Raw genomic sequence first — 23,987 nt, 5'->3', positions numbered from 1 at the left:
GTCTGCTTTATATTTAAAGTTACCAAGCTTCATCTACTTCTGATGAAAGTCTGGTGAATAAAGATACTCTTCATATACAGGAACATTTTCCTGGAATAGCTCAGGCCCAAGAAAAAAAAAGTTTCCCGGAGGCCCCTTGTCAAGAGTTAGTTTTTTAATTGCCTGGGGCTCCATTTGTCCTCTTATCTTTTAAAAATTCTTCCCAATTTTCCCAGCCATATTTAAGTCCCACTAACTCCATGAAATCTTCCCATATCTTCTCCAATCCACAGATTTCTTCTTTTGATCAATTCTCACAAGTGCCATATTCTAGGCAATATTGTTGGAGCATTTACCCTTTCTCTATTAATATTAGTTTTGCTGGACTGTAAATGCAGCAAAAACAGTGATGATTTATGATTTTCTTTTGATATCTGTTACACGACCTAGAATCATCTTGAGTGTATACACTGGGCTCAGTAAATATTTGTGGGTTCTAATCTCAAGTCAATAAGAACAACAAAAATCTCTACTTGTAAGGAAAAAAAAAATGCCCATTTTTTTCTTTGTCTTTCTCAACCCAATAATGAAATCCTTGGGAAAATATTTTTACATAGGAATCTTAATCTTGCCATGCCAATTTGAGAAAAGGATATATATATATATTTTTTTTTATTATACTTTAAGTTCTAGGGTACATGTGCATAACGTGCAGGTTTGTTACATATGTATACTTGTGCCATGTTGGTGTGCTGCACCCATCAACTCGTCAGCACCCATCAAGTCATCATTTATATCATGTATAACTCCCCAATGCAATCCCTCCCCCCTCCCCGCTCCCCATGATAGGCCCCAGTGTGTGATGTTCCCCTTCCCGAGTCCAAGTGATCCTCATTGTTCAGTTCCCACCTATGAGTAAGAACATGCAGTGTTTGGTTTTCTCTTCTTGTGATAGTTTGCTAAGAATGATGGTTTCCAGCTGCATCCATGTCCCTACAAAGGACGCAAACTCATCCGAAAAGGATATTCTTTATTTGGTGTGTCACTGGATTTGTGTCAGTTCTTATGACCCATGACTTGAAATGAGGTGGGTTAGTAAACATTTACGAGTTTTTCTGTGGTCTCTAAACAGAGCCCTTTGAAAAGAGGCAACTTAGATTCTGGTAAACTTTAGATAACTTAGAGAGAGAGAAGGTCTGTCCAAAGCAGTATTTACCAAATTTAGTTGGAGTTATTTGTAAAAGAAAAGGTTTTGATGGTCATAGAAGGCTTGAGAAATCATGCTTAAACAAAGTTGTGTTTCTTCATTACAAAATTTCTCAGTACTTTTAATATGCTAATAACTTCTAAGAAGGAAAGCATTTCCCAAACTTCATGAAATCCTCTTCACTTGAGCGAGTGTCTACGGGTCTATTATTTTGCGAGTCATTTGTTTGTACCTCTGCTCACGAGTTAGTTTTTTAATTGCCTGTTTAATAATCTGTCACTCACCTGGTACAGAGCCCTCCAGGGAGGTCTTTTGACTAAGCACAAGGTTACCCCGATTTCCGTCAAGATAGGAGTAATGCTAGTTCTCATCCACCCTACCCCCATCCCCTACCTTTGTAGAATCCTCTTTTGTAATAATGACAGTGTGTTTAGGAGACCTTCATTTAATGTAAGTATTTCTTTTACTAAGCCTATGTATTTTGCAAATTAATGTTTTTCTTTTCTTTTTTTTTTTTTAAACAGACTGGTCTTCCTCTGTCACCCAGGCTGGAGTGCAGTAGCATGATCATAGTTCACTGCAGCTTCAAACACCTAGGCTCAAGCGATCCTCCCACCTCAGCTTCCCAAGTAGCTGGGACTACAGGCCTGTGCCACCGTGCGTGGCTCTGTAGATTGATTTTTTGATGGCATAGCAAATCCTATTTCTCAATTGTCATGATGGTATTTATGTGTCATAAATATGTCAATATGAAGTTATTATAAAATAATCCATCCTGTTGGCATATAAAACATGTGTTTAGGCCTGCCAAAAATGCAACTCCTGCTCTCAGAACCAGCTGCCCAAGTACAGAATAGGGAAAAGGAGTGATTAGGAGTTGACAGCAAAACAGCAAAAGCCTATAGTTCTCCACTGAGTTTAGGTAAATTTGTGCCACTATTACATTGCTAAAAACAAATACAAATGATTTGAGGCTGAATTAACATGTTTATATGTAGACGTTAAAGTACTTTTGCAGATCACTCAGGTACCAGGAAAGAAGAGGACTGCCCACTCTATGCTGGTCAGACCACTGATGCAGAGTTTTGTAATCAGTTATGAGTCCTATATTCTAAGAAGCCAAGTGACAATTGTCAAAGTATAAAGAGGAAAGTGAGGGCAATCAAAAGGAGGTTGCACAAGGAGCATTAGATCTGGTACAATGTGGGCCTTTGTAAGGCTGTCAAGGGAGCTGCCTTCCGATCTCAGTTCTAAGTCAAAGTCAGTGGGTGGATGTTATAGACAGACAGCTTCTGACTGCACACAGGAAGATATGGTCACAGGCATAAAAAAATAGAAGGTATGGTCTCTCACATTCATAAACATCTCATCATGAAGGATATTGAAGCAACTCCTTGGCCTCTACATTTGAAAGTAGATTTAATCATAAGGTAAAGATGGAACCAAGTCCACTAGGAATGTATTTAATGTAAAAGTATTTGCAGGTCCTCTAGCAAAGGCAGATGTGCCAAAAAATTATTCACCCAGGCCCTGTTCTGGCAGGGTAGGAAATGTGTGCTTGGTTCCCCTACTTCCTTTGTGCCCTGGATCAAAGGAACTTGCTCCAAAGTTCTGTCCCAGCTCTGAGGTCTATTAACAAATATATGATAGACTCTTATCAGCTTGTCATGGGGTCACCTAGTCATGACCTCAAGGAAGTCCCATCTTGTCTCTGAGCCCTGATTTACAACTCTGTGAACCAAAGACATTAAATTAGATGAGCCTAAGATTTCCTCCTGTTCTGACATTTCGTGATTTTATAGACATGCATGAAGCAGAGCAGGAGAAGAGCTTTAAAACCCACTTACTTTAGCTAAAGCAGTTTAGCTTTAGGAATCCTCCATTGAAAAACATACCATTTTCATCCATTCTTAGTTCAAAGCATCAGAATACAGATTAGGGTTTTGTGTGTGTGTGTGTGTGTGTGTGTGTGTGTGTAGTAAACAGGGATTCAAGGAAATAAAACATGTTTGGAAAGTTGTTTTATATTTATTTTTATTTTTTGGTTTGTGTTTTTGTGACGAGGTCTGACTCTCTTACCCAGGCTGGAGTGCAGTGGTGCAATCACAGCTCATTTCAGCCTCCAAAGTAGCTATGACTACAGGCTTAGGCCACCATGCTTGGCTAATTTTTGTAATTTTTTTTCTTTGTGGAGATGGGGTTTTGTCGTGTTGCCCAGGCTGGTGGTTGAGCTCCAGAGCTGAAGAGCCCACCTCAGCCTCCAAATGTGCTGGGATTACAGGCATGAGCCACCACACCCTGCCTCAGGAAAGTTTTACAAAGCAAGATGGAAAAGATGGGTCAGGGGCCTGGAGAGCTGGATATAAGCTCTTTGAGGAACAAAGGATTTGGGAATAGGAGGAGGGCTTGGAGGGAGAACATTTCCCAGTCAGTCCCAGCAAGGATCAGAGTCCACCAAACATAACCCAAAGGAAGTGAACAGAAGCAGCAGCATTCCCAAAGCCATTTCTGGGTTTCCTCCTAACCACAACAGGAAGCTGTCTCTGATAACCAGTCCTCCTCTGGCTGAGGGCCATTGTGTGATGTCTCTGTTGCTGACACTGTTTCAGTTTCCCTAGCTGGACTAGACTGTCACTCATGACCAGTTTTTGCTCTCTACAACTCTTAGATGTGATGTGGAAGGCAAACCTGGAGTTTGGAGTTCCAAAAGATAAATGGTGAGCTGGATTCTCTCTACCATCCACCTCAACAAAGAAACTCTAGATTTTGCACCCACGCCCTGTAGCTAAGCTGAATGGGTCCTGCCCATTCTCAGGGACTTACCCAGGAGTTGACATGTCCATAGCTCCCACCTGCAGATCCTGATGGGTCTACCTGGGCCTGAGCTCAGGGCTAGCTGGAAATGGGAGCCAGTACCCTTCCATGAGCAGTACTCTACCAATTTAGGAAAAGAGCTGGTGGAGGATGGAACAAGGTTTCCTGGCCCCTTAGGTCGCCTCATAGTGGTTTCTTAAAGGGCTCTAAGTGGGATTGGGCCCCCTATCTACAGCAGTACCTCATGTGTGACACTCTTCATTGGCCCTTTTCCTTCCCTATCATGTGAGACTCCCTAAAAGTGTTCCTTGGAATCAGTTTCCAAACAAATTATCTGTTCGCAAGTTCCCATCAAGGGGGCTACTTTTAGAAGGACCATAGGCTTAGATCCCCATTAAACTCCACAAAGGCCATTTTGGCCCCTGCTGGGTGTAGCAATATTGCTAAGTCCTGTTTCATGGAACTTACAAGGGAAAACAATGGCAGGGCCCCAGTGGAAGTTGCTGTGAAAACCATAGCCCTGGGCACCATGTTCATCCCCTACCGCCCCCATCCCATGCATTCATCTCTGTCTTCTTTTTCAAATTTGATTTTAAATATTTACAGCATCATACATCTTCCCCCACCAGATATTACTAATGAACTGTTATTGTCTGCAAAACCTCCCAGATGAGTGATGGCCAACTTAAAAAGAGCATCAATGTTTTATTCGTGAAATAGAAGCTAGAAACAGAAAATGCTTATGTGGTTTTAGGTCTTTGATCATTATTATTATGGATACTCCAGTACAGAGGAAGCACTTGGGCAATTAGCAAAATCAAACAGAACTGAAGATTCTATATAGCAGCAATAAAAATTATATAAATATGTAAATGCTTACAAACGTTTAAATCAATAAGTAGGGCACATTTCAAGAAAATGTAAATGTTCAACTTATACATTTCAAGAAAAATGTGGAATACTAAATGCCTTTCCTGAGGGTGACTATCTCATTGGCAAAGAAGAAATTCCAGATACTGCACTGTCCTGCCAGAGAGAGGGCTGTGCCACTATCAATCTGTATTTCTGGATTGCAATGAAATTTCAGAGACCCTCATGGCCATTAACATCAGCTTTCTGGAGTTGACTTGCGCTCTGTCCCCATCTACCCTGCCTTTCTTCTCTTACTGTTTGTTCACAATGTAAACTCCAGATGGAGGTTCCTCTTCTGATTCTGGCGGGCAGCCTGGTTTAGCAGACAGCAGAGAGTGCTTCTCAGTGACTGGTTTCTGAGAGCCACAGAAATTAGAGTTCAAATCTTAGTTGGCCTTTCCAGTGTGTGACTTGGAGCATACTAGTTAGTCTCTCTGAATCTCAGTTTCTTTATCTTTGAGGTGGAGATAAGAATACCAACCTAAGCTAATGCAGACCACATGCTTAGTGTGGTGACTGGTGCCTCACAAGTGCTCAGTATGAGTGGCTATTCCCTGCCCAGCATGCAGTAAACGAGCACAATTTCTACAGACTCTGCAGGCTCTGCTTATGGGAGGACCTGTATTTTTAAATGGTTTGTCTTTGCCCAGTGAATCTGTGATCCCAGGTATCCCAGCCTCGATGAGATCATGGCATTCAAGTAAGCTAGAAAATTCTCATCACCACAGATTTAAGGCTTTTACTGGGAATAGTTTCCTTTTAGGTTGATAGGGAGTGGCTGAGAGCCCATGCCCACCACTCAGCCTCCTTGAAGTGGCAGCCAGCACAACTTCTCCACATGTCATTTTGCTAAGTGGGAATTCAGGAGGATGAAGACCATACTGGGAAAATGAAGCAATGGAGAAACACTAAAGGGTGGGAGTCAAACACTTGGGTTCCCCTCCCAGACCCACCACTCCTGGCTATGTGACCTTAGGATAATATAAGATAGCCAGTGTCTCTAAGAGTGTGAATCTGGCACCTAAAAGTCCTGGTCTAGAAATTTGGCTTTACTACATCCTTATCTGTGTGTCTTAGGGAGAAAGGCCTATCCTTTCTTGACCTCCGTTTCCTCATCTGTAAAAGTTCAAAATACCTGGTATATGGAGAATGCTCTGGACAGCAGCAGACTCATAGGAAGTGCTCATAGCCATTATTGCTTGAGTCTGGTTTACCCGTCTGTATAATAGGATGGTCATCTCTCGCCCTGCCAACCTCAGAGGCCTCCAGAGAAACTCATCATAGGCTAGCTCTTCATAGGATGAAATTATCTGCAGCCTCAAATAATGATTGATGTTCTTACTGTTTCTGCAGCAGATTCTGGATGACCACTTGAAAGATCATGCTTCAAATTAGCACTCGCCAATTACAATAAAAAAAGAACACGCATATGTGATTTCATTTAACGTGTCCTAGTTGAGGTCATTGCCCAAGTTATGGAAACTGATCATCTTCTGCCCTCATGACAAGTTTATATCTCTCTATTCTTCCATTTTGCTGCAATTTTCTGAAACAAAAGGCCCAGTCCTCTCCAGAGGGTAGAATCTTCAGCTAGACCTTGGGAACAGCAAAGCAGAAATAGAGGCATCCTGGGAAAGGGGCAGCTTTATTCTGGGATGGGGTAGGAGAGAAAGGTGGGCGATATTCCCAGTGTTACTGTGCCCTTCCTTCCAGGTTAGGCTGAATATAAAGCAGCTTGGATTCAGTCACCAAGCTTAACAGTGTGGGTGACAGAATAATTTAATGTCTTCTCCAGGAGGGCTAAGTAAGCCCCAGCATAGACTTTTCACAATCATTGTTCAGACAGAGCCTGAATGCCCCTGGCTGTTGAGCATGTCATGGGACACAGGAGGTTGGCTATTTGCTGGATGCTCTCAGCAACTAAGAAATTTCCACCCTTCTCTGATTTTTTTCTAAGTCTACCTTGAGACTGAGTCACTTATCTCTGTGTCCCCTAAAACAGAGGACAATATGTGGCACATATGCATAAAACAAGTGTTTGTTGGTTGAAGAAATAAATACATGTACTGGGGGGGATGAGTATGGGAGAAAGGATGAATGGATTGATGACTTGTAGGCAGAAAGCAACAAAAATAAAAAGAGAACATACTGAAATGTCTTGGAATGTAGTCTAGAGGCAGTGCTCCTGGATTGCAGATCATGTACTAAGCTAACTGCAAGGAACCCTGCAGTATTTGGCTTCACACGCGTACCAATTCTACAGAAGCTCCAGCAACCCAGATATAAATGCTGCCATGCACCCCTGGTCCATCTGTGTTCCAAGAATCTGAGGCAGAATCAGATGCTGGGAGTAGGATGAGGGGCACAGGATGCACTGCTGACTATCACTTTCCAGCCCCAAGCCCCAGGCTCCTTCTCTTTTGCCCTCCTATCCTTACTGCTGCACAAGTGACTCACCTGTATTTGACCTCCAGGCAAGGCAGAGTCATAGAAGCCCACTCTGTCTCAAAGATGGAAAATTGAAATAATAAATGGGGGCTTTGAAGGGAGAACATAAAGAGGATGAGAGGAATTGTAGCCTCCACATGACATCTCTGTTCCAGCTGTACCTCCAAGGAGCCCCAGGACCCACTTCCTCTTTCCACTCTTCTCACTAAGCTTTGGCTAAGTCAATTTCCATCTGCAGCAAAGGATGCTTGAATACCACAAGGCATAATGTTCCCTCCTTTTATCTGTGTAATCCTCAGGGTTCAAAGCAATCTCTAATAAGCTGGTTATTGGTGCTTTTTTCTCCTTGGAGAGAAAATAAGTAAATCTCGTAAAGACATTTGCCTTCTAAACACCTGATCTACTCCTTTCTCTGAAAGTATTTGGCCCAAAAATGTCTTTCTCAGGGAGTTGGATAAATGGAGTTTGCTAAGGACCTAGATGCCAGGAGAGAGAATTATGGAGGTGATGATTAGCATGTTTCGTCATCCATGAGACACTCTGTACCTCTAGGAGATGGTTAACAGGCATCTAGATCTCCACAGTGGGTTAGGAAATCAAAGGTTCTCAACCATCACCACCACATGCCGCAGTGAACCAGCTACCCTGGTAACTAGACACAAATTCTGCCACAGTCTCTTTGGGGTTTAATTTTCATGGGACTCTGGTTACAAATCATCAAAGAAATTTGAACCAGTGGCGGTGCACGTACAGTTAATTGAGTCACTTTTTCCCAGGATGTCAGCTTTTGTTGCTATTTCTATTCTGAAACACTGACTCACACTGTTAATTTAAACTGTGTGTGTAACCGTGGAGATTTCATTACCTTTGGCATTCTTTTTTATTCTGTCCTAGAAAATCTAATTTCAGAAAAGAGAGAAGGTAAAAGTCACTTCCACCCACTGCACTCGAATCTTTCACATACACAAAAGTTTCCATTGGTCTACTGGAAGAAATCCCCATTGGTGCCATTTTCTACCTTGTTGCCTAATGAAATAAGAAAGGTGTGGTTCTGAGAGATGCCCTCCAATGTGCCATTCCAGAGCCAACTCTGCAGCAACCTTAACTCTGATCTGTGGTTTACCAGTCCATAAGAGAAGAAAGTTGAACAAGATGATCTTGAAGGAAATTTCTAGCTTTGACATTCCAGAAAAATTGCCCCATGGTAGCCTTTTCCTGAGTGTACATCACAGAATACTGGTTTACTCCTTCATCAGGCCATTCAAAAGGTATTTACCGAACACCTCTTTTGGCACCATGGGGTGTCTAGACACTTGTAAACTGCAATGGTAAAGAGCATGATTCTGGTGTCAGAGGCTTGTGTGTGAGCCCTGGCTTCACATCACTTACTAGCTGTGTGAACCTGGACAAGTTCTGTGCCTCAATTTTCTTATCTATAAAATGCAGTAATCATCATATCTGCCTCATAGGGTTATTGTAAATATGAATGATTTAGCCTATTTATTGTAAATATGAAAGAGTCATGTGCCAAAGTACTTAGAACTATACCTGGCCTGCAATAGGTGTTGGTTTTTGTTGTTGTTATAACACTGGTGAGCAAAATCCAGCATAGTCACTCTCTTCATAGAGCTTACAGTCTCATATGGGAGACAGATATTTATCAAACATTCATTCAAACAAAGATAAAATGCAATTATGGCAAGTTTTATACATGTATATGTTGCTGTAAGAGCTTAAAATATGGATATTTTGACCCAGTTAAGGAAGGTTTCCCTAAACATGAGCTTAGATGCAGAGAATAATACAGGAGTTACTTCAAGGAATGGAGGGTGTATTTTAAATATGGGCAATATTGAAAAAAATAAAAGAATAAAAGGAAAGGCATTTCAGGCAGAGGAATCAGCTTGTTTAAAGGCCTATGGAGGAAGGAAGCAGGTGCAATGCCCTGATGCTGATTCTGTGTCCTCCTGCGTACCTAGGTACATGCTAGGATTGCATGTCCCTGCCTCTGTGAATGTGGATGTGGACATGTGACTTTTTCTGCCCAATGGAATGTGAACAAGCATTTGTGTGTATGTACACCATGCCTGCATGGAAGCCTCAAGAGCTAGCGTGCAATTGGCCATGCTTTCTTCTAGTGCATGCACACCCCTGCAGGCTGCCACTGCTAATACACACTGGATACGTACTGTAAGCAATAAATGAGCCTTTTTGCATTTAAGATGCTGTGATTTGGGGGTTGCTTTTTGTTGCAGCTCAACCTACCATATCCTGATTTATAGAGAAGGTCAATAAAACTGGCAATAAGAGAGTAAAGGGAATTAAGGGGTAAGGTAAGATAGGGCATAGGTTAGAGTCAACAGTAAAAAGATTTTGTTTGTCAAGTTAAGAAGAGGTGATGCCATCCTAAGAGCAAAGGTAAGTTACTGAAGGGTCTGAAATGTGGAGAAAAGATGGGAAAGAGGGCAAAGATTGGGGAAGCAAGAATAAATAGACCTGGGGAGTCAACTGCATGGCCCAGGCAAGAGATCATGATAGTTTTGCTATAGTGGTGGTAGCAGAGATGGGAAGTAGTGGACATCTTTGAAATCTATTTGGGAGGTTGGAATTGATGGGACTTTGGTGATGGACTAACTATGAGCAGTGAAACAGGAGGAGGCTTCCATATTGCTGGCTTGTCCGACTGGACAAATGATGGGGCCACTTACTGAGATGGCTCATAATAAGCAAGGAAGTCAAAAGCAGGATTTCAATTAGCAAAACTTTCTTGTGTCCAAGAACGGTTTCCGGCAGAAGGCTTATGCCAACATTAATTCATCAGCAAGAAAAAAGTGCAGATATTTCTAAAAATAATCCCAAGTACTCTATCATGCAAACAAAGAATGTGCTTCAGAAAAAGAATTTCTTTCCCCACCACCCAAAGGAAAACATCCAGAAAAAATATTATTCCTGTCATTTTGCAGAGGTGGGGATTTTCCTCATGATAGATTATGATAAATATATTATGCCTATTAAGAGTCCAAAAAGGGAAGTAAAACTTGTTTGTTCTATTTGACTTCATTGAAAGTAGTAGAAGTGACACAAAAGTTTGAGTCAGAGGAGCCTGTGTTTGAACCCGAGATTTTCCACTTACTAGCTGGGTGAACTTGGGTCAGTTATCACATTTCTACACATCCTAGTTCGCTCATCTATACTACTGACACAGAGAATTAATGTTAACCTCTTACTGGAGGGATTATCTGATAGAGATATTAACAGGGGGTTTGTAATAGAGGTGTGAGACCTGGATAAGACTATTCACTTCTCTTTCCCTATGAAGATCTTGTTCAAAGAATTCTAAACAGAAGAAACAGTAGCTAATTGGGATTATGACTCCTGCTTCAATTCCTTCATATAGAGGTTACAACTGGGTTGAACAACGTTGCTTAAGCCAAAAAACTAAAGTAGGACTCTGGCTTTCTGCTTTTGCTTTGAATCTGAGGTGGCTAATAGTCACAGACAGCAGAGAGGAATGGAAAGAGAGAGAGTGTGGCCAGTCCTGATTGGGAGGCTGGCTCTTTCCAGATGTTCCTGCCTTGTGCAGACAGAGCATGCAAGAGGAAAGTTGTATTTCCCTTTGATCTTTACCTAAGTGAGTCTGTTACCAGTAGCACATGGGCCAGTAATGTTAATAATATCTACTGGTTAATCTAATAGCTACTATGATTTTGAAATGCCATTGAGTACAAATAATTTTTCTCAAATCCCTGAGGCAACGGTAATATAAAATGAAAATATCAGGGATTTCTACTGGTGAATACAATCACAGGTACCATTAGTACCATTACAGCTTGTTATGTACATTCATAATAGAAGATTACAATTCTAATAGGTAGAAGTTAGCAGAGGTACTTTTTTTTCTCATCCAAGTTTATTCCCCTACCCTACTGGGATTCTACCCAGGTACCTACCCGCTTCCCCACCCCACCAGTGTTCAGCGCCTGCAGAAGTCTTTTTTTTTGGTTTGTTTTTTGATTTTTTTTTTTTGAGATGGAGTCTCACTCTGTCACCCAGGCCGGAGTACAGTGACACCATCCTGACTCACTGCAACCTCTGCCTCCCGGGTTCAAGGGATTCTCCTGCCTCAGCCTCCCAAGTAGCTGGGATTACAGGCACCAGCCACTATGCTCAGCTAATTTTTTGTATTTTTAGTAGAGACGGAGTTTCAACATGTTGACCAGGCTGGTCTCGAAATCCTGACCTCGTGATTCACCCGCCTCAGCCTCCAAAGTACTGGGATTACAGGCGTGAGCCACCGAGCCCGGCCCGTTTTTTTTTTTTTTTTTTTTAATGTAATAGTTTTATTCAGGTGTAATTAACATATCATACAATTCATCCACTTAAAGTGTATAACTCAGAGGTTTTAGTGTCTTTCAGAGAGGTGTGCAACTGTCACCACAATTTTAGAACATCTTTATCATCCCCAAATGAAACCCCATTCCTGTAGCAGTCACTTCCTCCCCACTTTCACCCAGACCTAGGCAACAACTAATCTACAATTTTGCTATTCTAGACATTTTATATAAATAAAATCATACAGGCCTGACATGGTGGCTCACACATGTAATCCCAGCACTTTGAGAGGCTGAGGTGGGCGAATCACTGGAGGTCAGGAGTTCGAGACCAGCCTGGCCAGCATGGCGAAACCCTGTCTCTACTAAAAATGTAAAAATTAACCAGGCATGGTGGCAGGCACCTGTAATCCCAGCTACTTGGGAGGCTGAGGCAGGAGAATCACTTGAACCCGAGAGGTGGAGCTAAGATCGCACCATTGCACTCCAGCTTGGGTGAAAGAGTGAGAAACCATCTCAAAAAAAAAAAAAGAATTATGCAATATGTGATCTTCTATAATTGTCTTTTTACACACAGTGTGTTTTCAGGCTTCATTCATGTTGTAGCATATATCAGTACTTCATTTCTCTTTTTTTGCTGAATAATATTCTGTTTTATAAATACAACAATTTGATTTATTCATTCATCTGTTGCTAGACATCTGAGATGTTTCTGGTTTTGGCTATTATGAATAATGCTGTTATAAATATTGGTGTACAAGTTTTTGTGTGGACATAAGTTTCTCTTGGGTCTGTATCTAAGAGTGGGATTTCTGGGTCATGTGGTAACTCCATGTTTAACTTTTGAATAGTCATTCAAATATTTAAAGTGACTGTACCATTAGTTATTCAAATATTCAAATAAACTGACTGTACCATTTTACATTTTCCACCAGCACTATATGAGAGCTTCGATTCTCCACAACTAATCTAACACTTGTTTTACCTATCTTTTTATTATACCCGTCTTAGTGGGTGTGAAGTGCTATCTTATGGTTTTGAAGAGCATTTATCTGATAGCTAATGATGCTGCATATCTTTTTATGCACTTATTGGCCATTTGTTTTTCTTCTTTGGAGAAGTATGTATTCAAGTTCTTTGCCCGTTCTTAAATTGGACTGTCTTTTTATTATGGATTTTGTATGTTCTTTATATATTCTAACATAATTTTTTATCAGATATTTGATTTTCAACTATTCTCACATTCTGTGGATGTCTTCTAACTTTTTTGATAGTGTGCTTTGAAGAGCAAGATTTAATTTTGATGAAGTCTAATTTATCTGTTTTCTTTTGTTCCTTGTGTTTTTAGTAACAGCTAAGAAAGCTTTGCTTAATCCCAAATCGTGAAGATTTACTTCTTTATTTTCTTCTAGCAGTTTTATAATTTTCACTCTTATGTTTATATATTGAGTTACTTTTGGTATACAGTATAAGGGTATTTATTTATTCTTTTATCTGTGAATATCCAGTTTTCCCAGCACAATTCATTGAAAATACTGTTTTTCCCCATTAAGTTATCTTGGCACCCTGATCAAAAATCAATTGACTATAAATGTGAAGGTTTATTTCTTTATTTAAGACTTTGTTTTTTTCTAGCTTTATTGAGATTTGATTGACAAATAAAATTGCATGTATTTAAGGTATACAATATAATATTTTGATATATGTATACATTATGTAATTATTACACAAATCAAGCTAATTAGCATACCCACCATCCCACAGTCTCACGTGGTTATCTTTTATATAGTAAGAACACTTAAGATCTACTCTCTTAGCAAATCTCCAGTATACAATAGGTATATATTATTAATTATAGTCATCGTGGTGTGCATTAGGTACCTCGAACTTTTTCATCTTGTAACTGAAAATTTGTACCCTTTTAACAGCATTTCCTCATTTCTTCCACTGCTTTGCCCTTGGTAACCACCATTCTACTCTCTTCCTATGAGCTCATTAAAAAAAAAAAAATTCATATAAGTGAGATCATGCAGTGTTTTTCTGTGTCTGCCTCATTTCATTTACCATAATGTCCTCCAGCTTCATCATGTTGCAAATGGCAAAATTTCCTTCCTTTTCAAGGCTGCATAATACACCACATTTTCTTTATCTCTTTTTCCAATGAGAGATACCTCGGTTGCTTCCATATCATAGTTATTGCGAATAAAACTGCAATGAACATGGAAGTGCAAATACCTCTTTGACATACTGATTTCAATTCCTTTGGATATATACCCAGACACAAATAAATTATTGCTGGATCATATGGTATTCTATTTTTAGTTTTCTGAGAATCCTCTATCCTGTTTTCCATGATGGCTGTGCTAATTTACATTCCCACCAACAGTACACAAGGGCTCCTTTTTCTTTGCATTGTAACCAACACGTTACCTTTTGACTTTCTGATAATAGTCATCCTAACAGGTATGAGATGATATCTTAGTGAGATTTTAATTTTCATTTCCCTGATGATTAGTGATGCTGAGCACCTTTTCATATACCTACTAGTCATTCGTATGTCCTCTTAGGAAAAATGTCTCTCCATGTTCTTTCTCATTTTAAAATTGAGTTATCTGGAATTTTGCTGTTGAATTGCTTGAATCTCTTATATATTTTGGATATTAACTCTTATGAGATATACAGTTTGCAAATATTTTCATCCATCACATAGGTTACCTTTTCATTTTGTTTATTGTTTCCTTTGCTGTACAGAAACATTTTAATTTCATGTAGTCCCTCTTGTTTTTGTTTCCTGTGATTTTTGTGTCATATCCAAAAAATATCATTACCAAGACCGATATCAAGGAGATTTCCCCCGTGTTTTCTTCTAAGAATCTTACATTTAAGTCTTTATTTTGAGTTGAATTTTGTTTATAATGTCAGATAATGGTCCAACTTCATTCTTCTGCATATGGACGTCTAGTTTTCCCAACAACATTTATTGAACAGACTATCCCTTTCCCACTGTGTGTTCTTGGTGCTTTCTCAAAGAGTAATTGACTATATACGCCTGAGTTTATTTTTAGGTTCTCTATTTTGTTCTATTGGTCTATGTGTCCATTTTAATGCCAGTATCATACTGTTTTGATTACTATAGGTTTTTAATATAATTTGAAATCATTATGTGTGATAACTCCAGCTTTGTTCTTTATGCACAAGATTGCTTTAGCTATTCAGGGTCTTTGTGGTTCCATACAAATTTTAGAATCTTTTTGTTTTTTTCTATTTCTGTGAACAGGGATTGAATTGAATCCATAGACCACTTTAGGTAGCATGGTCATTTTGACAATATCAATTTTTGAAATCCATGAATACAGACTATCTTTCCATTTATTTGTGTCTTCTTCAACTTTCTGCATCAACATTTTATTGTTTCCAGTGCATAGCTTTTCACTTGTTAAATTTATTCATAAGTATTTTATTTTCTTTGTTGCTATCACAAATGGGATTGTTTTCTTAATTTCTTTTTCAGTTCTTTGTCTTGTTCCCGATCTTAGAGAAAAGTTTTCAGGTTTTCACTGTTGACTACAATGTTGGCTGTGGTCTTGTCACATATGGCCTTTATTATGTTGGGGTTCATTCTTTTTATACCAAAATTATTGGGAGTTTTTACATATGTGGGTTGAACCACCCTTGTATCCCAGGAATAGATCCCACTTGGTCATGGAATGTTATCCTTTTAATATGCTGTTGAATATGGTTTGCTACTATTTTGATGAGGATACTTTGCATCTATGCTCATAAGGGATATTGGTCTGTAATTTTTTTGGTAGTGCACCTATAAACCTAGAGTAATGTTAGCTTGATAACATAAATTTGAAACTATTCCCTCCTCTTCAATTTTTTTTTGGAAGTGTTTGAGAAGAATTGGTAGTAGTTCTTTTTCAAATGTTTGGTTGAATTTATCAGTGAAGATATCTGGTCCTGAGATTTTCTATGTTGGGAGATATTTTATTATTGATTCAATTTTCTTATTATTGGTCTGTTCAAATATTCTTTTTCTTCATGATTCCATCTCTGTAGGTTGTATGTTTCTAGAAATTTATTCATTTCTTCTAGCTTATTCGATTTGATGGCATGTAACTGTTCATAGTAGTCTCTTATTATCCATTGCATTTCTGTGGTATCAGTTGTAATATCTCCTCTTTTCTTTCTAATTTTATTTATTTGAGTCTTTCTTTTTTCCTGGTAAGTTAAATAAAATCTTGTCAATTTTGTTTATCTTTTCAAAAATGCAGCTCTTAGTTTCACCGATCTTTTCTATTGTTTTTCTATTCTCTATTCCATTTATTTCTGCTCTGATCTTGCTATTTACTTCATTCTTATCTAGTTCTTTGGGGTTTAAAGTTAGATTTTTAAAAAATATTCCTTTATTCTTAATGTATGCATTTGTGACTACAAAATTCCTTTTTTGAACTGCTTCTGCTGCCTCTTACAAGTTTTGGTAAGTAGTATTTCCATTTTTGTCTCTCTCAAGATATTTTTTATTTGGCTTTTGGTTTCTTCTTGACCCATTGGTTGTTTGAGAGCGTGTTAACTGATATCTACATATTTGTTAATTTTTCAGTTTTCCTCCTGTTATTGATTTCTAGCTTCATACTACTGTGGTCAGAAAAGATACTTGATATGATTTCAAAATTCTTAAAATTTTTGAGACTACATGTGATAGAACCTGGAGAATGTTCCCAGTATACTTGAGAAGAATGTATATTCTGTTTCTGTTGGTTGTCATGTGTGTATGTCTGCTAGGTTCATTTGGCCTAAAGTGCCATTCAAATCTAATACTTCCTTATTGATTTGCTGTCTGGATGATCTACCCATCATTGAAACTGGGATATTGAAGTCTCCTAGTGTTATTGTACTGCTGTTTATTTATCCCTTTATATCTGTTAATATTTGCTTTATGTAATTATATGTTTCTATGTTTGGTACACATATATGTGTAATTATTATACCATCTTGATAAATTGACCTCTTTATTATTATATAATTACCTTCTTTGGTTCCTTTTACAGTTTTTACTTAAAGACTATTTTGTCTGACATAGTTATCCTGCTCTCTGTTTCCATCTGCATAGATACCATTTTCCATCCCTTCACTTTCATCCTGTTGTGTCCTTAAAGCTGCAGTAAGTTGCTGAGGCAACTTATAGTTGGGTCTTGTTTTTCTTATCTATTTAGCTTTTTTATATCTTTGGATTAGAGAATTTAAACCATTTATATTTAAAGTAGTTGTTGATAGTTAAAGACTTACTATTCTAATTTTGTTCATTGTTTTCTGGCTATTTTGTCGTTTGTTTCTTTCTTCTTCTTTTACTGTGTATTTTTGTAATTTGGTGACTTTTATGTCACAATATGCTTTTATTCCATTACGTTTTATGTATCTATTATAGGTTTATGATTTATGGCTATCATAAGGCTTACGTAAAACATCTTACAGTTATAACAGTCTATTTTATGCTTAAAACAACTTAACTTTGATCACGTACAAAAACTCTACACTTTTACTTTCCCTTCCACATTTTATACTTTTGATGTCACAAATTTCACATTTCTAAATTGTATATTCATTAACAAATTATTGTAACTGTAGGTTTTTAAAATAATATTGTCCTTTCACTTTTTATTTTTTGAGACAAGGTCTCAGTCTTTCTCCTGGGCCAGAGTGCAGTGGCACAATCATAGCTCACTGCAGCCTCAAACTCTTGTGCTCAGCCACCCACCCTTTAACTTTTATACTAGGTTAAAGGCAACTTACATACCACTATTACAGTATTAGAGTATTCTGATTTTGACTACATACCTACCTTTACCAGTGAGTTTTATATTTTCTTATGTATTCATGTTACTAATTGGTATACTTTGAGTTCAGCTTGAAGAACTCCCTTTTAGTGTTTCAGGTCTAGTGGTGACAAACCCTCTGAGATATTATCTGTGAAAGTTTTTATCTCTCCTTCATTTCTGAAGGACATCTTTGCTGGGTAAAGCATTCATCCTTGACAGGTTTTTTGTTGTTGTTGTTTGTTTGTTTTTCTCTTTCAGCACTTTGAATATATCATCCAACTCTTGGCCTGCAAGGTTTCTACTGACAAATCTGATGCTAGCCTGTTGGAGGTTCCCTTGCATGTGACAAGCCTCTTTCCTGTTACTATTTTCAAAATTAATTGTTTTTGTTTTTTGGTAGTTTGATTATAATGTGTTCTTTTTACATTTAACCTGTTTAGAAATCTTTAAGCTTCATATAACTAAATGTATATATTTCATCCCCAAATTAGAAAAGTTTTATCATCATTTTTTCAAACAAATGTCTGCTTCTTTCTCTTTCTCTTTTCCATCTAGAACTCACATAATATATATTAGTTCTTTTTATGGTATTCCATTATCCTATAGACTATTTTTTTTTCTTTGTTCTTTTTTATTTTTTTTCTCCTCTAACTGGATAATTTTAAGTGACCTGTCTTCAATTTCACAAATTCTTTTTTTTTTTAGCTTGATCAAGCCTGCTCTTTATGCTATTTATTGCATTTTTAATTTTATTCATTGTATTCTTCAGCTCCAGAATTTCTGTTGTTCTTTTTTTATATAATGACATCCCTTTGTTGAACTTACAATTTTGTTCATGTAGTTTCCTTATTTCCTTCAGTTTTTTATAAAAACTATTATTTTTAAGTCTTTGTTAGGCTATTTGCAGATCTCCATTTCTTTGGGGTCAGCCACTGGTTATCGTGTTCCTTTTGTGATGCCATATGTTTCCTTGATTTTTATCATGTTTCTTTTTTTCTTTTCTTTTCTTTCTTTCTTTCTTTTTTTTTTTTTATTTTGAGATGGAGTCTCAGTCTTGTCACCCAGGCTAGAGTGCAGTGTCGTGATCTTGGCTCACTGCAACCTCCGCCTCCTGGGTTCAAGAGTTTCTCCTGCCTCAGCCTCCCAAGTAGCCGGGATTATAGGCGCCCACCACCATGCCCAGCTAATTTTTGTAATTTTAGTAGAGACAGGGTTTCACCACATTGGGCAGGCTGGTCTCAAATTCCTGGGATTACAAGTGTAAGCCACTGCACCTGGCCAATTTTTTTCACATTTCTTAAAGTCTTGTATTGCTGTATTCTCATTTAAAGAAGGAGTCATCTCCTCCAGTCTCTACTGACTAGGTTTTAGAAAAGAAACAACTTCATCAGCCAACCTGGCTAGGAATTCTTAGGTCCTCTGAGATACTTTCTATGGATGAACATGCTCCACACTTCTCTTTTGGATAGTAGTTCTTAAGATTGTATGCCTTCTCTTGATGCTAAAAATTCATGCCAGGGTCTAAGAGTCTCCTGTTTGTTTTTCCTAAAGAAGTGCCCTGAAATGCTCAATTTTGTATGCATTTTCCAAATCTCACAGAGTCAATCTGACTGCCTGTATGTGTCCACAAGATATCTGAAAAAGCTCACACTTGCCTTCTGCAGGGGTGCATGCAGGGGGCTGGCCACAGGGGGAAGGCGTGTTTGAGACACATGGAGCATTGGGAGTCTTTGTGGGTCAGTTGGTGGGGTTGGCCAGCTAAACATTCTAAGAGACTGGTGAGCAAGCTTCCTGATGGAGTCTGTGGTACACTGCCCTTGGTTGACTTCTGAGCCCTGGTTGCATTGAAAACCTGCCTCTCTTCTCTATTGCTAACCTCTCTCAATCACTCAGCCATTCCAATCCCCTTAGTATTCTGGGTGGGGCAAGAAATAAATGGATCTTTGGGCACAGTGTTCTGCAGAGCTGAGGAAGCTAGATGCTTACTCACTGCACTCTAACTTGCCTCCCTGGGAAAAACTGCATGCCGAGGGGGTGTCTCTTAGCACTGATCTGTGCAGTCTTGGGAGAGGTGATACAGATAAAGTAAAACTGTTTTTCTTATGCTCTTTAATATATCTATTCTTGGAGCTTTATGCTTTAATGGTGTGCTAAACTTCTCCACTGGACTCCTGTACTCCCACAAATGTACTCTTTTTCATGAATGGTGGTCAAAAATCTTTCTATACGAAGATAACTGAGAAAACTTATATTTCACCATTTTGCTGACATTCCTCCATTTAAAGAAGCCAATTTTATCTTCACAACAGTCTTATGAAGTAAGCACCATTATTTTTCTCATTTTCCAGACAAGAAAACTGGTTTAGAAATGGTAAGTTATTTGTTAAATATCAAATACCCAGAAAGAGGTGAAGCTGGAATTAGAACCTATGCGTGTGTCACTACAAGCCTTGTGCAGCCTGAGATTCAGCAATAGCCTTGATTCTGGCCATTCAGCCAATCAATAGACTTAGGCTTGATTTCTTTCAGAACAGAATTCTTTTCCATATGATATGCAGGTAGAGGAGTTCAGCCTATCAATATTTCAAGGTACTTAATGTCCTAGAAATATTCAAATGCTGTTGACACCTTGAACGGTACTTAAGCATGCTTCAGTGGGGAGCTAAAACCTCATAAGAGCATTACTTTCTCATTGCCAACCTCAGTGTTAGCCCTTAACTGCATTTAGCTGTCCAGTGCCAATAGACATAAAAGCCCAAAAAATTTCAGCAGCAGAAACTTCCCTCTTCCCCAGGTGCCTACCCTCAGGTTAATGGCAAACACATTTTAAACTGGCACTTTCAAGGACTCCTCTTCTTGATTTGCTATTTGAAAAATCAAAATATTGTAAACTTTCAAAGGTTGCTTTTCTGATGGCAAGCACAGAGATTAATGGATTTTTTTTTTTTTACTTTTTTTTTTGTTCTTTGAGATCTAAAGGATATTTTACATCCCTGAGAAATTCCAAGTTGCCCTCCAAGCTCTTATCTGACATCTAACCAATCTTTAAGTTTGACTAGGCTTATCCAGGATATAACTACAGATTGTTCATTGTCAGGGGAAAGATTTTTGCCCCCAGAAGCATATATGTATGTCTCTCAGAGGATGCTAGAGGATAAATGATCAATGAGAGAGAACTGTGTGCTCATTCACAAATGCCGGTGCATACTTTTTCTCCAGCTGCCTGCCAGGTTTCTCTCAAAGTTAAAGAAGAAAGGGAAGTTATACATTCTCAAGTTACTTGGAGCAAGGCTAAACAGGGATCATAAAAATATACTGATAAAATGACACCAAATTCCCAAATATCTGTGATATTCTTGTTTCTGTTCTTGAATTATTATTAATGGTATGCATGCCTTAATTTCCTATGGCGTATAAAAGCATAATTGTTTTTATCATGGGGTCATAATTATCCATTGTCACATTGCCTTAGTTTATCCGATTAGCTCTTATCACACCTAGGAGATAATAAAGTAAGAAATGTTAACAAGACTAGGAAAATTGTGTTTGCTTATTCTAAGATGAAAGGAAGAAAAGAAATATTCATTACATTGAGTATTTTCCAAGTGGATTCTTGCAGATGGTGCTCAGAATTGGGAGACACTGGAAAGTTAGATATACTGAAGAGACTAAGGAATATAACACAGGTAAATCCTATAGCACAGTGCTTAACCATGGTAGGTCATGGTAATTAATTGTTTTCTTTTTGGCTATATATAGAAAATAGTTGCCAGAGCTAAGCCAGTTTGATCTGACTTGTCCCAGGAAAAATAATTGTCAGGAGAGTTCTAAATTATTGGTGATGCCATGTTGCCTCCCTCCCAGGAGGTGTGCAGAACCACTTGGGGCCATATAGTTTTCTCCTAAACTATGTAACCTACAAGGAGATTCCACTGAGGGGTACTTCTTGGACCTTCTAAGCTCCAAAAGGTCAAGGACAAAGTATCTTTTTGCTCACCACTGCATCTTCCACAGCACCTGGCTCATAATAAGTGCTCAAAAATATTTTTTCAATTTAAGAATGTTGAGTATGGACATATCATATTAAACTGAACTGCTGGATCAGATGTCACAAGATAAAACTATCTGCTTCATCGTCATGTGCATGAGAAATTTATGTTTGGGTTCTGGGACAGTCTCATTCTTCTTCAATTACATGGCAAGAAAGCATACCACTCATTCCTAGTTCTTAGAAGACCAAGAGTTCCCTTCAAAAAGGAACTCTCCTTAGTGTGTTTACCGAGAATTCCACTGACATCATGCTTGATAAGACTCTCTGACAGCACAACTTCAAAATATTTGATCATAAAATCCTCCAAAATTTGCAGACATTAAGCCCCTGACTCACTCAGGCAGTGGAAAGGTAATTTCCACCATCTTGGCTCTTCCTCTTCTCCCTAACCTAGGGAAGGTTTGAGGAGTTGACTGGGAGTAAGTAATTTGAAGCTATTGACAGCATGGAAGAGAGAGGGAACAGAGGCATCTGGTTCTGTTATTTTCTGTCCATGCAGGAATTCTCTGAGACACCAGCTACCTTCTGCTTTTTGGCCATTGTTCCACATAGATCTCGATTTTCCCTTTGACTCATGCCTCCTCTCAGGCTACTTGAGACATGCTTAATATTGTGAGATTTATTTTGCTTCTTCCATGACATTGGAGCATGGTCATCTCTGCAAGCCTGTTTCAGGCTCCTCTTTGAGTTATCCAAATCCTCCCCTCTGTGTCCTCCTTGACACTCACTTCCATTCCCAGCCCAAGGAAACTTTACCTAATCTAAGGAGAAGCTGACTCAATACACTTTTTCATAACATTTTGTCTTCACCTTGTTTCTCCCACATCCTAAAGACTTAGTCCCTTAAAATAAAAACTTAGAAGACATTCACTTTTCTTCTCTGCTTTCCACTCTTTCATTTCCTCTCTTCTGTGGCTCCTTTTGGAGCAGAGAAAACCTAGCTTCTTGAATAAAGTGGGGTGATGTGTTTAGGGTGGGCAGGGGGACAATAGAGGGAAACTGTGGTAGATTTTTTTTTGAGAAGATGGCCACAATAAACCTTTCCATCCCTTTACCCTGTCCCTCTGCAATGTGACTGCTGCTCCCCCAACAAGAGGTAGAATCTATTTTCCAACCCCTCTTGAATATGGGCTAACCCTTTGTTTTACTTTGACCAACAAAATGTAGAGGAATTGATATTGAGTGATTCTCAAGGCTAGACTTCAAAAGTCCTTTCAGCTTTCATTTTCATTCTCTTGGCATGCAGTGGGCATGATGTGAAAGAAGCCAAGCTAGTCTCCCTGCAGAAAAGAGAATGAGTGAAGAGAGAAACTCAGCTGATGGCCAGCACCAACTGCCTGACATGGGGTGAAGTCATCTTGGACTTCAGCCCAATTAAGCCACAAAATCACTGAAGACTCATGAGCCCACCCTAGGCAAGGACAGCAGCAAACCCCATTGCTGAGCCCAGTCTATAATGCTTACCCACTGCATTAAGAGTAAACAAAATTACAGTTATTTAGGCCACTAAATTGTTACACAATTTTTTTAAAATTTTCTTTCCTTTTATAATTATACTTTAAGTTCTAGGGTACATGTGCACAACGTGCAGGTTTGTTACATATGTATACATGTGCCATGTTGGTGTGCTGTACCCATTAGCTCGTCATTTACATTAGGCATATCTCCTAATGCTATCCCTCCCCTCTACTCCCTCCCCACAATAGGACCCAGTGTGTGATGTTCCCCTTCCTGTGTCCAAGTGATCATGTTGTTCAATTCCCACCTATGAGTGAGAACATGTGGTATTTCGTTTTCTGTTCTTGCGATAGTTTGCTGGGAATGATGGTTTCCAGCTGCATCCATGTCCCTACAAAGGACACGAACTCATCCTTTTTTATGGCTGTATAGTATTCCGTGGTGTATAAATGCCACATTTTCTTAATTCAGTCTGTCACAGATGGACATCTGGGTTGATTCCAAGTCTTTGCTATTGTGAATAGTGCCGCAATAAACATACATGTGTATGTGTCTTTATAGCAGCATGACGTATATCCCCAGTAATGGGATTGCTGGGTCAAATGGTATTTCTAGTTCTACATCCTTGAGGAATCGTCACACTGTTTTCCACAATGGTTGAACTAGTTTACAGTCCCACTAACAGTGTAAAAGTGTTCCTATCCTCTCCAGCACCTGTTGTTTCCTGATTTTTTAATGATTGCCATTCTAACTGGTGTGAGATCGTATCTCATTGTGGTTTTGATTTGCATTTCTCTGATGGTGAGTGATGATGAGCATTTTTTCATGTGTCTGTTGGCTGTATGAATGTCTTCTTTTGAGAAGTGTCTGTTCATATCCTTTGCCCACTTTTTGATGGAGTTGTTTGTTTTTTTCTTGTATATTTGTTTGAGTTCTTTGTAGATTCTGGATATTAGCCCTTTGTC

The 23,987-nt window shown here is 38.8% G+C and overlaps 1 long non-coding RNA gene across 1 annotated transcript in view; it reads right to left on the bottom strand.

Annotated features, from left to right (window-relative positions):
- The window catches only part of LINC02911 (long intergenic non-protein coding RNA 2911), a 56,223-nt gene that overhangs the window by 1,591 nt on the left and 30,645 nt on the right, over window positions 1–23,987 (bottom strand). The window contains exon 3 of the long non-coding RNA XR_014485103.1: window positions 7,370–7,412. This is a non-coding gene — a long non-coding RNA (long intergenic non-protein coding RNA 2911). The remainder of the gene's footprint in view (window positions 1–7,369; window positions 7,413–23,987) is intronic.

This window comes from Rhinopithecus bieti, unplaced genomic scaffold (assembly GCF_001698545.2).
Source record: "Rhinopithecus bieti isolate Rb0 unplaced genomic scaffold, ASM169854v2 scaffold_13375, whole genome shotgun sequence".
NCBI classification, from domain to species: Eukaryota; Metazoa; Chordata; class Mammalia; order Primates; family Cercopithecidae; genus Rhinopithecus; species Rhinopithecus bieti.
Note: the sequence above shows the minus strand (reverse complement) of the source record. Positions and strands in the feature narration are given on the sequence as shown.